Source organism: Panthera uncia, chromosome E1 (assembly GCF_023721935.1).
Source record: "Panthera uncia isolate 11264 chromosome E1, Puncia_PCG_1.0, whole genome shotgun sequence".
Lineage (NCBI taxonomy): Eukaryota > Metazoa > Chordata > Mammalia > Carnivora > Felidae > Panthera > Panthera uncia.
Window position 1 is genome coordinate 25,332,928 of NC_064814.1, and position 11,385 is coordinate 25,344,312.

The 11,385-nt window shown below is 41.8% G+C and overlaps 1 long non-coding RNA gene across 1 annotated transcript; it reads right to left on the reverse strand.

Moving 5' to 3' along the window:
* Window positions 1–1,613: 1,613 nt before the first annotated feature.
* On the reverse strand, window positions 1,614–2,477 carry LOC125927415 (uncharacterized). Its single transcript, XR_007459338.1, has 2 exons — window positions 2,239–2,477; window positions 1,614–1,786 (listed from the first exon to the last, which is right to left on the reverse strand). It is a non-coding gene; the product is annotated as an uncharacterized LOC125927415 (long non-coding RNA).
* Between the last annotated feature and the right edge of the window lie 8,908 nt (window positions 2,478–11,385).

Genomic DNA, 11,385 nt, shown 5'->3' on the forward strand with positions numbered 1-11,385 from the left:
ACCCAGGAGAAAAGTTACTTGGGGCTGTTAATTTCTGGCTTAGATATTCATTAAGCTTTTCCTCCAAAGCCTCATTCTTTGATTTATGCTCAACCTGGAAGATAACTGTAGGCATCCAAAAAGCCAAACTGGAAAATGCAACAGCTGAGCTCTGAAAAGACTTGTTCCCTTGGTTAGTAGAATATGGGGTTAGAGGACGGCAGGTGGGCGTGCCCTGGGGGTGTGTGTGCGGTGAACATACCCGTTCCACCCACACCGCTTCGGTGTGCTAGCTGGTGCTACCCGCTGGGAGCCCTGATATTTACAAAAACAGAGTTTTGTCTCTAAAGGTAAGAAAACAAATGAGATGACCCCTAGAGGGAGCTTCTAGCCTGAGGAGGTTTCCAGGGTAAGCATCTTGTAAAGATATGAATTAGAGTCATCCCCGTGTGCAACCTACTTCCGCTCTTGGACTCCTCACCAGATCTCCCCATCCCACGCCTGGGTTTGAAGAATAAAGTTCTAAACCAGCTCTCTTTCACGGTGTCTTTCTGGTCAGAACTTGTTACAATGAGGGGCACCTGGGTGGCTCTGTTGGCTGAGCGCCTGACTCTTGATTCCAGCTCCGGTCATCATCTCACGGTGTGGGGGTTCGAGCGCCGCATTGGGCTCCGTACCGACAGTGCGGAGCCTGTTTGGAATTCTCTCTGTCTCCCTCTATCCCTGCCCCTCCCCCATTCGTGAGCACTCTAAATACATACATACATACATACAAACTTGGAACAAGGAAAACACTTAAAATATCCAAAGTCAAAGACAGCTTCTCCTGGGAGTGATGGGCTGCCAGCTGAGCTTCCAGTTTGGATGCCCTCTGCCTTTGCGAACCCCAAGGCTTAGCACACATTCTTCCCGCTGTGGACACATCAGATGGAGGAAAAGGACCAGAACCAGGTTTTCCCTCCACCAGGGCTGGGACTTGGAGGGAGCCCATGCTTCCCCGGATGACCCATTCTTTATCACTTCATAACTCCCCTTGCAATCTAGAATCCCTCTGATGGACACGCCTCTCCTTTTTCTGTACATATTTCCACATTCTCCTGTGTATGATTATTTGGGCATGGGTGTTACCTTTTGTTAGAATGTAAGCCTCTTGAAAGGTCCTAAATGTTTATATGTATCATCACCAGTTCCTACGTCAATAGATGCTCAATAAATATATTGAGTGGATGAAACAGGTGTTGTTTGAAATGACATCTCCCTTTGCCTGAGACAATTTAGGGACCTGAGTGGACTCGGACCCCAGGGAGGCTCCTGAGTCAACCTCACTCTTTTGCTATGTAAGTACTAGAAAAGCCCGGGACTGAAGACTTCAGGGATGTGCAGCACCTCGCGTTACCTCTCAAAGAATCTGAGTACCCAGACAGTAGTAGTGATGTGGATAAATACAACTAGCACGTGACCTTCAACTCTCACAGCCTACTCCACCGTGTTTTTGCTGATTTCCCTTTCCTTGCTGTGCCGGGCAAAGGCTGATATTCAAATGAGGTTAGGGTTGCCGAGGAAACCACCTCTTGCGGGACCATGCTGGGTACTCAGGGGGTCTTGTCACAAAGTGCATTTTAGATCATGTCCCCTAAATAATCAAGTATGGTTCTTTCATAAAGCCCTCTTATTGAGGCCAACCAAAGGAGCAGGATAGTGTAGTGGGGAAGGATCACAGACCTTGCAAACAGAATCCCACAGTTCAAATCCAATCCTGGCTCTACTGGCCGTAACTGTCACAAGCTTCCTGCTTCCGTTTCTTTATCTACAAATGAGGGAAATAGCACAACCTTCAGAGGGTCCTTATGAAAGTTAGGTGAGTTAAAATGTACAAGTGCTTGGGGGCACCCAGGTGACTCAGTCAGTTAAGCATCTGACTCGTGATTTCGGCTCAGGTCGCCATCTCACGGTTGGTGAGTTCGAGCCCCGCGATGGGCTCTGTGCTGTAACTGCGTTGAGCCTGCTTGGGGTTCTCTCTCCCTTTCTCTCTACCCCTCCCTACGCATGCTGCCTCTCTCAAAAGTAGTAAATTCTTTTTTTAAAAAAGTACAAGTGCTTAGGACAATATCTAGCATGTAGTAAATCTGATAAAGTGTTGGCTATTATTACTGAGATTCTGACTTTGGTTATTCCCTCTGGACTCCCTAAGAGTCCAAATAATGCCCAAATCATCATCACCAAATAAGCAGCATGCAAGGTACAGGCACAGCTACCTACCCTCCCTCAAAGTCTGGAAGAACACAATAGCCATCAGGAAAATGTGATGTGCCCGTGCCAGGTGTAGTTGTCTTGGGTCCCCAAAATTCTGCAAAGCCTCCACTAAGGGGAACTGATCTCCAGGACAAGTCCCAAGGCCGTGTGTCCAGAGGCGTCCTCTTTCACTGTTCTCTCACCTTTCCCAGATCCTGCAGGAAGGGCAGACAGAGGAGATACACCCTAGCCACCTTCCTACTGGCTGCCAGACACTTCCCCTCTGGCAGAGGCTCCTGGGGAGGTAAGGTCTTACCTCCATCTCTGTATTCCTTTTACGCAGAATCTGAAAAGTTCTTTGAACAGTTGTATCTCAGATAATAAGTCTCCTTCCCAAAAAACATCTCTTCCTAAAGTACTAAATAAATAAATAGATAGATAGACAGATAGATAGATAAATAAAGTTTCCTTTGTATCTTCCAATCTGTTGTAGGTTTCAGGAAGATGACATTCCCTAGGTGAGCTTCTGAAAACTGGGTGGTTCTTAAAGTCCTTAGTTAAAGGGCCTCAGGTGACACCTTAGTTTCTAGAAAGGCCGCCCAGGGACCACAGCTGTCTTAAGCACTGGATTGAAGTGGTTTGGAAATCCCATCATGTTTCCTAGAAATAGAAAGGAGTTAGCAGAAAGTCGGTCCCCAGGACTCTACCGAACTTTACCTTGACAGGTAGTTTACAAAACAAAGAGTGTTCTTTTTGGGAAAAGAGCTCTGGGGTCAGTAGGCAGATCTGGATAATCTGAGTGAAAAAAGATGGGGCGCCTGGATGGCTTAGCCGGTTAAGCGTCCAACCTTGGCGCAAATCATGATTTCGCGGTTGGTGAGTTCAAGCCCCGAGTCAGGCTCTGTGCTGACAGCTCAGAGCCTGGAGCCTGCTTTGGATTCTATGTCTCCCTCTCCCTCTGCCCCTCCCCCCTCCTCTCTCTCTCAAAAATAAATAAACATGAAAAAAAAAAAAAGAAGAACAGGCACACTCATTACAAAACAGATCGAAATCCAACTTTCATCCTTGCTAGCAGTGAATTGGTGGGCGGTGGAGGGTTGGCGAGGAAAAGCAGTCTGAAAGGGGTGCCTGCAGGTAGAAACAGAGGCATGAGGCTGCATCGCAGGGCATCGGGGCTACAATGGACCATGTGATTCCATTTCGTGACCTATACTGACAGGAGTATCCAGTGTTCCCTTCCATCAGTGTCCAGAAGTCCTCCATGTATACCCATTTGCTACAAACTAAGCTAGACTGAGGCCACGTCCGTGCTTGCCACATCTCTTTCTCCGTGCGCCCAAAGAGGCGATGGCCCCGGATTCTCCCGGCTCTCCCAACAGTGCTCAGGAAGGAAAAGGAGACTCAACAGCTCTAGGAGGGCATGCGGAGACCCAGGGTTTTAAAATAGCTGCAACCTGATGGCTGGCAAGGAAGTTGATGTTTGACTTGAACATCCAGGACCTAAAAACCACAAAAGCAATGCCTAGCTTCTTCTGTAAATGTGGTCTTTCCACACTTATTCTCGAAAGACTCGAGTGTATAGACAGAAGGGATGCGACCTACACTATTTGCCAAGGTTTGTCTAAAAATATTTTACACCTGTTCTCTGTTCTGCACACTGGTCATATTTTATCAGTGAAGTAAAGTACTCGTAATGCCAGGAGGAATGTGTTTTTCCTTCCAAGTCCTCCATGTTTTTCCCTTCTGGAAAGCAAACCTCCTCTTCGTTTCTACCTGCACTAAAATAAAGCTAGCACCGTTATCCGTAGGACGTATCTGCCGCCAGAACTACATTTAACTACTCCTATTCTCAAGCCAGTGTTGTTTAAATAGGAACCACCATTTCAGGACTTTTCACAACAGCACGGACCGTTTGGCTGCTCCCAAAAGAAACGTCCACTTGTATTCTGGGTTTAAATCAACTTGCTGATTGAATGAAAAACAATGCTGAAACATGGGTTTCCCTACCCGCGCCTCAAAACTAGAGACACACGCTCGGGGGTATTTATCACCAAAAGATGAATCAAATCGCTTTTAGGATATTACTGTAGGATTTTTATTGAATTCTCGGTGGATGCAAATTACAGATGGGACAACAAAATGTTGATATAACAAATGATGGTTATGGTTTGCATTTACATTTCTGATTTCAGAGGTCAACAAACTGAGGGTGAAAGTCAGGACTTCGTGCCTTCTAAATACTGTAAACCCCTAAGAACACATGTTCCATTACCTCACTGACAACGTTTCATAGCGAGGGGATTAGCACCTCAGGAACTGCCTGAGGAAGTATATTGATATCATCGCACCCATTCTGCAGATGAAGAAACTGAGTCATCTGAGTCAAATAACTTAATATGCTTAAGGAAGGAATTAGACTCCATAGCCCCCAGGCATGAGCTGCCGCCTGATTAAATGTTTTCTTCTAGGGTTTGCCCGATTGTGAGATGATCTCAAAGCTCCACTAACGGACTGTGTATAAAGCAAGTCTTCTAAAATATAAATCTTGAACCTCAAATATTGAGAAATATTTAGTAGAGGTTTACTACTTCACATTCCACTAATAACACGACTTTTAGCCCAAGCTAAACCTCCAAAAGCCCAGCCAGGGGTTCAGCAATCCTTAGTCCATCCAATTCTAACCCTAAATCCTAAAAATTGGCACTCAGCCTAACGAAATTTAGTCCATATAGAAACTACTGAAATTCTTTTCAGCCATTTTAAAAACAGGTTTTTCTGGGGCTCCTGGGTGGCTCAGTCGGTTGAGTGTCCAAATTCAGCTCAGGTCATGATCTCACAGTTCGTGAGTTCGAGCCCCACGTCGGGCTCTGTGCTGGCAACTCAGAGCCTGGAGTCTGCTTTGGATTCTGGGTCTCCCTCTCTCTACCCCTCCCCCACTCATGCTCTGCCTCTCTCTCAAAAGTAAACATTAAAAAAAATTTTAATGGGTTTTTCTGTTTATTGTGCAGTTTAAACATGTTCCAAACTCATAACAACACTAATGGGAATGCAAGTTCATCCATAACAGCTTATGCTTTTAAAGTGCAACTTTTTACAAATGCTTGTGTTGAGGGCTGACTTTCAATAGATCGCATTGAGGGAGCTGCTCTGCTGTGTCCGAAACCCTAACTCAGAAGCCAGTCATCTGACAATGGTTTAGCACTAGGTTCCCCACGAACCTAGTGCGTTGTGTTAGGAGCCAGGGAGTGGCCCCCATCCCTAAAATGTAATTTTATAAACCTAAGTGTATTTTGATTTCTTTTTCAAGGGAGGCTTTCAGAACCAGTTTGGAATAAGAGGTCATTTGGTTTCCTTAGTGTTTTAAAATTAAGGGCAAAAAGACCATTTACCACAACATCTATACATACAGAAGTCACGGATGTCCAAGTAATTTAGAACAAAATCACAGGTCCTAGAAACACATTGTTGAAGACAAGAGCAAGGTGAGGAATGTGTGAGAAAAGAGCTGCAGGAGGTCAACAATTATAATTCTACTTAGAAGTAATGGGGCCACTAAGTCTATTGTCTTAGTCTGAGATATCATCCAGTGGCTCTAAAATGAGAGAAGCAACTTACATTATTGAATTAAGAAGATCAACGAAAGCACTGACTTAATGACTTCTAAAAACATTTCCAGATAGCCTGTAATCATAGTTTATGGCCACCGGAAATATCATGTGTATCTCCCCCAATACATCATCAAGACTTCTGAGCATGGTCAAGAACCTTCCATCAGACTCTTCTCATTAACGCCCTTGTAGGGATTCTACCAGCCACGTGGCTAATACATCAAAAATAGTCTTATTCCCCTAACGTCAGATCTTAAGAACAACTAATCCCAGGGAACAAAGCATCAAGTTGAAGAGCCTAAATTCTGGAACTTCACTGAGTTTGAATTCCAAGCCTGCCACTTATTGGCCCCACAATCGTGGGCGAGTTGAACGGTCTCAGCCCTGCTTCTGTGAACTGCGTCAGAACTGTGCATGGCATGTAGTCAGTGCTCTATGAGCATTTGTTACTCAAATGATTTAAAAGGTTTTTTTTACATGGCTTTAACGGAAGTGTTGTACTGATGTTCCAGGTATATGCACAGATACTGATCCAAGGTTCGTTAAACATGAAGAAAGTGTCTTCCTAATATAACACACCAAAAAACTGAAGACCTTGGATCTTAAGTGGCCTCCCGGGCCAAATCAATTAAGCATCAACTGATTGGCATAGTGAACACTATCAACAGTTTTATTTAGCAACGGCGATTTTACATACTTGTCTTCTAATAAGGCTGTTTTCCTCTTACCTGATCTTTCCCTAGCGTTATTATCCTTCTGATAACAGCATGCATTGTAGTCAAGCAAAGATGCATTTGTACTCTACCATACCCATGCTATTTTCTGTGTAGGGAAAGGGTATGGGAGATCTCCAACCAGCATTTTACCTCATTAGCTTGACTATGTCCAACTAGAGATACTTTTTTCTGTATGTTACAGTGACTTTTTTTTTTTTCAGTTTATTTAGAGAGAGAGCACACACATGCAGAGAGAGAGGGAGAGAGAGAATCCCAAGCAGGTTCTCTGCTGCCAGCACAGAGCCTAAGGACGCAGGGCTTGAACTCACAAACTGAGAGATCATGACCTGAGCCAAAGCCAAGAGTTGGATGCTTCATCGACTGAGACACCCCTATTTTTTTAAGTTTATTTCTTTGAGATGGGGGGAGGAGTACAGAGAGAGAGAGAGAGAGAATCCCAATCCCAAGCAGGGTCCGTGCTGTCAGGGTGAGCCCAAAGTGGGACTCGATCTCATAAACAGTGAGATCTGATCTGAGCAGAGAGCAAGAGTCGGGCACTCAACTGACTGAGCCACCCAGGCACCCCTACAGTGACTTGTTTTAAAATAACCTACCTCCTAAACATTTGTGCGAATCTCTCAATTAAAATGCCTGTACATAAGACAGCTATATGAGAATGAAATTAACACAAACACACATTGGAACATTTTACACTTAGGACACCTTTAGTTTCACCTTCAAAAGCTAAGAAGTTAACCACGGTAAATAAAGATTGTCATTATCTTTAAGGAGGCGTTTTTGTTGTTGTTGTTTTGTTTTTTTTAAGGAGGCATTTTGACTGAAGGTCTAATTTGCCATCTAATACAGGCTTAAAGCTATTCAAAGGAGATTTAACAATACACCTGATTTTAGAAAAGACAGGCAATAAGGAATATTCTAAACCCAAAGAGCTACTTTTTGGTATCATCTTATTCAATCATCAATGAGCTATGCAATCTGTAAGACAGTATTTTGGACACCAAGAACGGGCCATTCAGAGGCTGCTATACCGACAGTATCCATAGTTATAGAAGTAAAAACAATGAGAAAGACCTATGAAGATAATTAACTCATCAGAAGTGCCTGGCTGGCTTAGTGGTAGATCCTGAGACTCTTGATCTCAGGGTTTGTAAGTTCAAGTCCCACACTCTGGGTATAGAGATTAAAAATAAAATCTTAAAAAAAAAAAAAATTAACTCATCAAATCGTCAACTAAAATATTTCCCACAAAGGGTCAAGAGTGTGACAGCAGAATGGGGAGAAAAAGATTTGGGACCAAGATGTTAAGTAAGCTTTTCTAAGGCTTTATAAGGTATGCTAGACAAAAGTACCTTTAAAAAAAAAAAATTTACTTTTGAGAGAGAGAGAGAATGCAAGCAGCGGACGTGGAGAGAGAGGTGGACAGAGAATCCGAAGTGGGCTCCATGCTGATAGCAGAGAGTGGGGCTTAAACTCACCAACTGTGAGATCATGACCTGAGCCAAAGTCAGACACTCAACCAATTGAGCCACCCAGTGCCCCTGACAAAAGTACCTTTTGAAAAATTTCTATTCCTGAGGATGCCTGTCTGGCTCCGTTAGTGGAGCACGTGACTCCTGATCTCGGGGTTGAATTTGAGCCCCATGTTGGGTGTAGAAATTACCTAACAATAAAATCTTAAAAAGAAAAATATCCATTCCATGGCTAAAATCAAAACCACAAGAAACAAGTGTTGGCAAGGATGTGGAGAAAGAGGAACCCTTCACACACTCTTGGTGGGAATGCAAACTGTTGCAGCCACTCTGGAAAACAGTATGGAGGTGCCTCAAAAAGTTAAAAATAGAACTACCCTATGACCCAGCAATTGCATTACTAGGTATTTATCCAAAGAATACAAAAACACTAAGTCAAAGGGACAGATACATGCACCCTGATGTTTATAACAGTCAAATTATGGAAACAGCTCAAGTGTTCATTGGTTGATAAATGGATAAAGATGTGGTATATGTCCATATATATATATATATATATATATATATATATACAAATATTATTCAGCCCTAAAAATGAAATCTTGCCACTTGCAACGACATGGATGGAGACAGAGTATAATGCTAGGGGAAAGAAGTCAGAGAAAGACAAAGATTCGACTCATATGTAGAATTTAATAAGCAAAACAAATAAGGGGGAAAAAAGAGACAAACTAAGAACCAGACTCTTAACTACAGAGAGCAAACTGATGGTTACCAGAGGGGAGGTGGGTGGGAGGATGGGTGAAAACAGGTGATGGGGACTAAGGAGTGCGTTGGTTGTGATGAGCACTAGGTGATGTATGGAAGTGTTGAATCACCATATCGTATACCTGAAAGTAGTATTGTACTGTATGTTAACTGGAATTAAAATAAAAATTGAAAACATACTTCCATTCCTAATGAGCAAAAAGGGCATGAAAACAGTGCTTCTGTTCATTCTTTAAAAAAAAAAAAAAAAAAAAGCCTTCAAGGACACCAAGCTCAAAGTGAACTGATTTTTCTGAAGCCAATCAAGACCGACATATGGACCAATATGAATTTTCTCTAGGATCTTTTGGCAATACACACATCCATTAGATGTGGGAGATATTCATATTTACATTAAGCTCAATTACTTAGAATCTGATTGTACGTATTAGTGTCCCAGATTGTTACAAATTCTATGTATATCTACTGTCCCGCTGCCTTCTGATGGTCAGAAGTATGTTAAAACTGGAGTCTTTATTTGTAAAAAAAAAAAAAAAAAAAAAAAAAAAAAAAAGATTTGTAAAGCATTTTTTCTGGTAAGCCTAAAACCTCACCCAAAAGTCTCTAGCAGATACTAGAACTTAAAACCATTAGTGAGTGTTCTTATAGCTATTCAAAGTTGGGGATCACAAAAGCACATAATTGATGGTGCTGGCAGACCGGATCTCCCGGTTCCACTCACTATCCCAGTACCTCTTCATAGCCTCATTCTGTCCACTCAAGGACAAAGGCCTCACCATGGAGCAGACAGCTCGGCTCGGTTATGCCTAGTGCTTGTGTTTTTTAAAACTTTTTATTGCTCTAAACTGCATGGGTAACAGACAAAAGGCTTTTTGTACATTGGTGTCCAAAAAAACTCATTTAAGACCAAATTTATTTCACCAGGAACCCAGACAGTGTTGGTTCCTACTATATGTACAAAGTTTTCCTCCAATTCAAGGCAAATTTCTCACCGATACGATGTCAACACACTATCAATGGACATTTAAACAGTGAAATGATGGGGCGCCTGGGTGGCGCAGTCGGTTGAGCGTCCGACTTCAGCCAGGTCACGATCTCGCGGTCCGTGAGTTCGAGCCCCGCGTCGGGCTCTGGGCTGATGGCTCGGAGCCTGGAGCCTGTTTCCGATTCTGTGTCTCCCTCTCTCTCTGCCCCTCCCCCGTCCATGCTCTGTCTCTCTCTGTCCCAAAAATAAATAAATGTTGAAAAAAAAAATAGTGACATGACTTATTTTACTTCAAAAATAGCGTCTGTCTCTTCTGACTCCTCACTTTTTAAGAACCCCCTTACCAAGCCACTACAATTTGATGTATTATAGGTGAGTAATCTTTGAACCTCCCCTCTACTTCCAAAGCAGCAGGTTGGCTATCCAAGTGTATTGGGAAAAAAAAAAAAAAAGGTAAACTTTCTGGGAAAATGCACACAGAATACTAACATTGAGCAACCTGTCCAATCTTCAGATTTTGATCATATATTCTCCAGCTAAATATGACTGAACTTTAAGTGTGAGAATTAGTAAACACACCTAATCTTCTTAGTTAGGTCAGCTGTTTTGTCCAAGCAAGGTTTCTGAGTTATTCATCTCCCATGCAGAAACAGAAAACCGATCCAATGGCCTCCCCCTATACATTTCAAATAAATCCTCTCAGGTTACCAGCGAATTTAATTTTATCATGTGACTCTCTTACATGTCAGCAGACACACTTTAAAACTTGCTGTAAAATAGGGTTGACTAGCCGTAGCATAACCATCCCTATCACAGGGAGACAGGTGTGGGCTGAAGAAAGCTGCAAATGAATGAATGAATGAATGAATGAATGAATGAAAAAAATCATCCCAAGCACTGGCCAGGCAACAGCTTCAAAATAAAGACCACAAGAAGTGCTTTTTAATTTTAAAGAATTTTAATACAAACTTAATATAAACTATTTCAGTCCCTCTTAACATGTAAGACACTGACTCAAAATACTTTTATACCGTTTTTTTCAAGTATTGCACAATATAGGTACAAAATTAATATTTACGATTACATTTCTTCCATAATATATAGCAAAAATCTTTAAACCTTTAACAGAAAATACATTTTTTTTGAAAAAGCAAATATTCGTACATTTTAATTCCACCACTAAAGGAATATCCTGTACACAATTTTTAGAATAGTTGATGTCTTTAAGATGGATATTTTACAATTTCAGTAAAAAAAATACAACATGAAGCTGCTGCTGTCACAGATCACTGTAGTAAAAAGATATAAATGCAATACCATGTCGTAGAAACAATATATATATCCTCTGATATTTTACAAACTTTGTACTAAATTAAATTATACAATTAGAAAAGACCAATAAACCCACTTATTAGTGCCAATTTTTTATAAAAAAAAAATCAGCCATGTCCTTGCTATATCTTAAATACTGTAAGAGGCCATATCTGAGAGTATACTTTAAAATATACAGTCAGTATAAAATAACTTTGTGCTTGGTTGGCAAATGAAAAATGATGCATGTTTTATTTTTGTAACCAAGCCTGAATGTATCCTTACTATAGATTTTT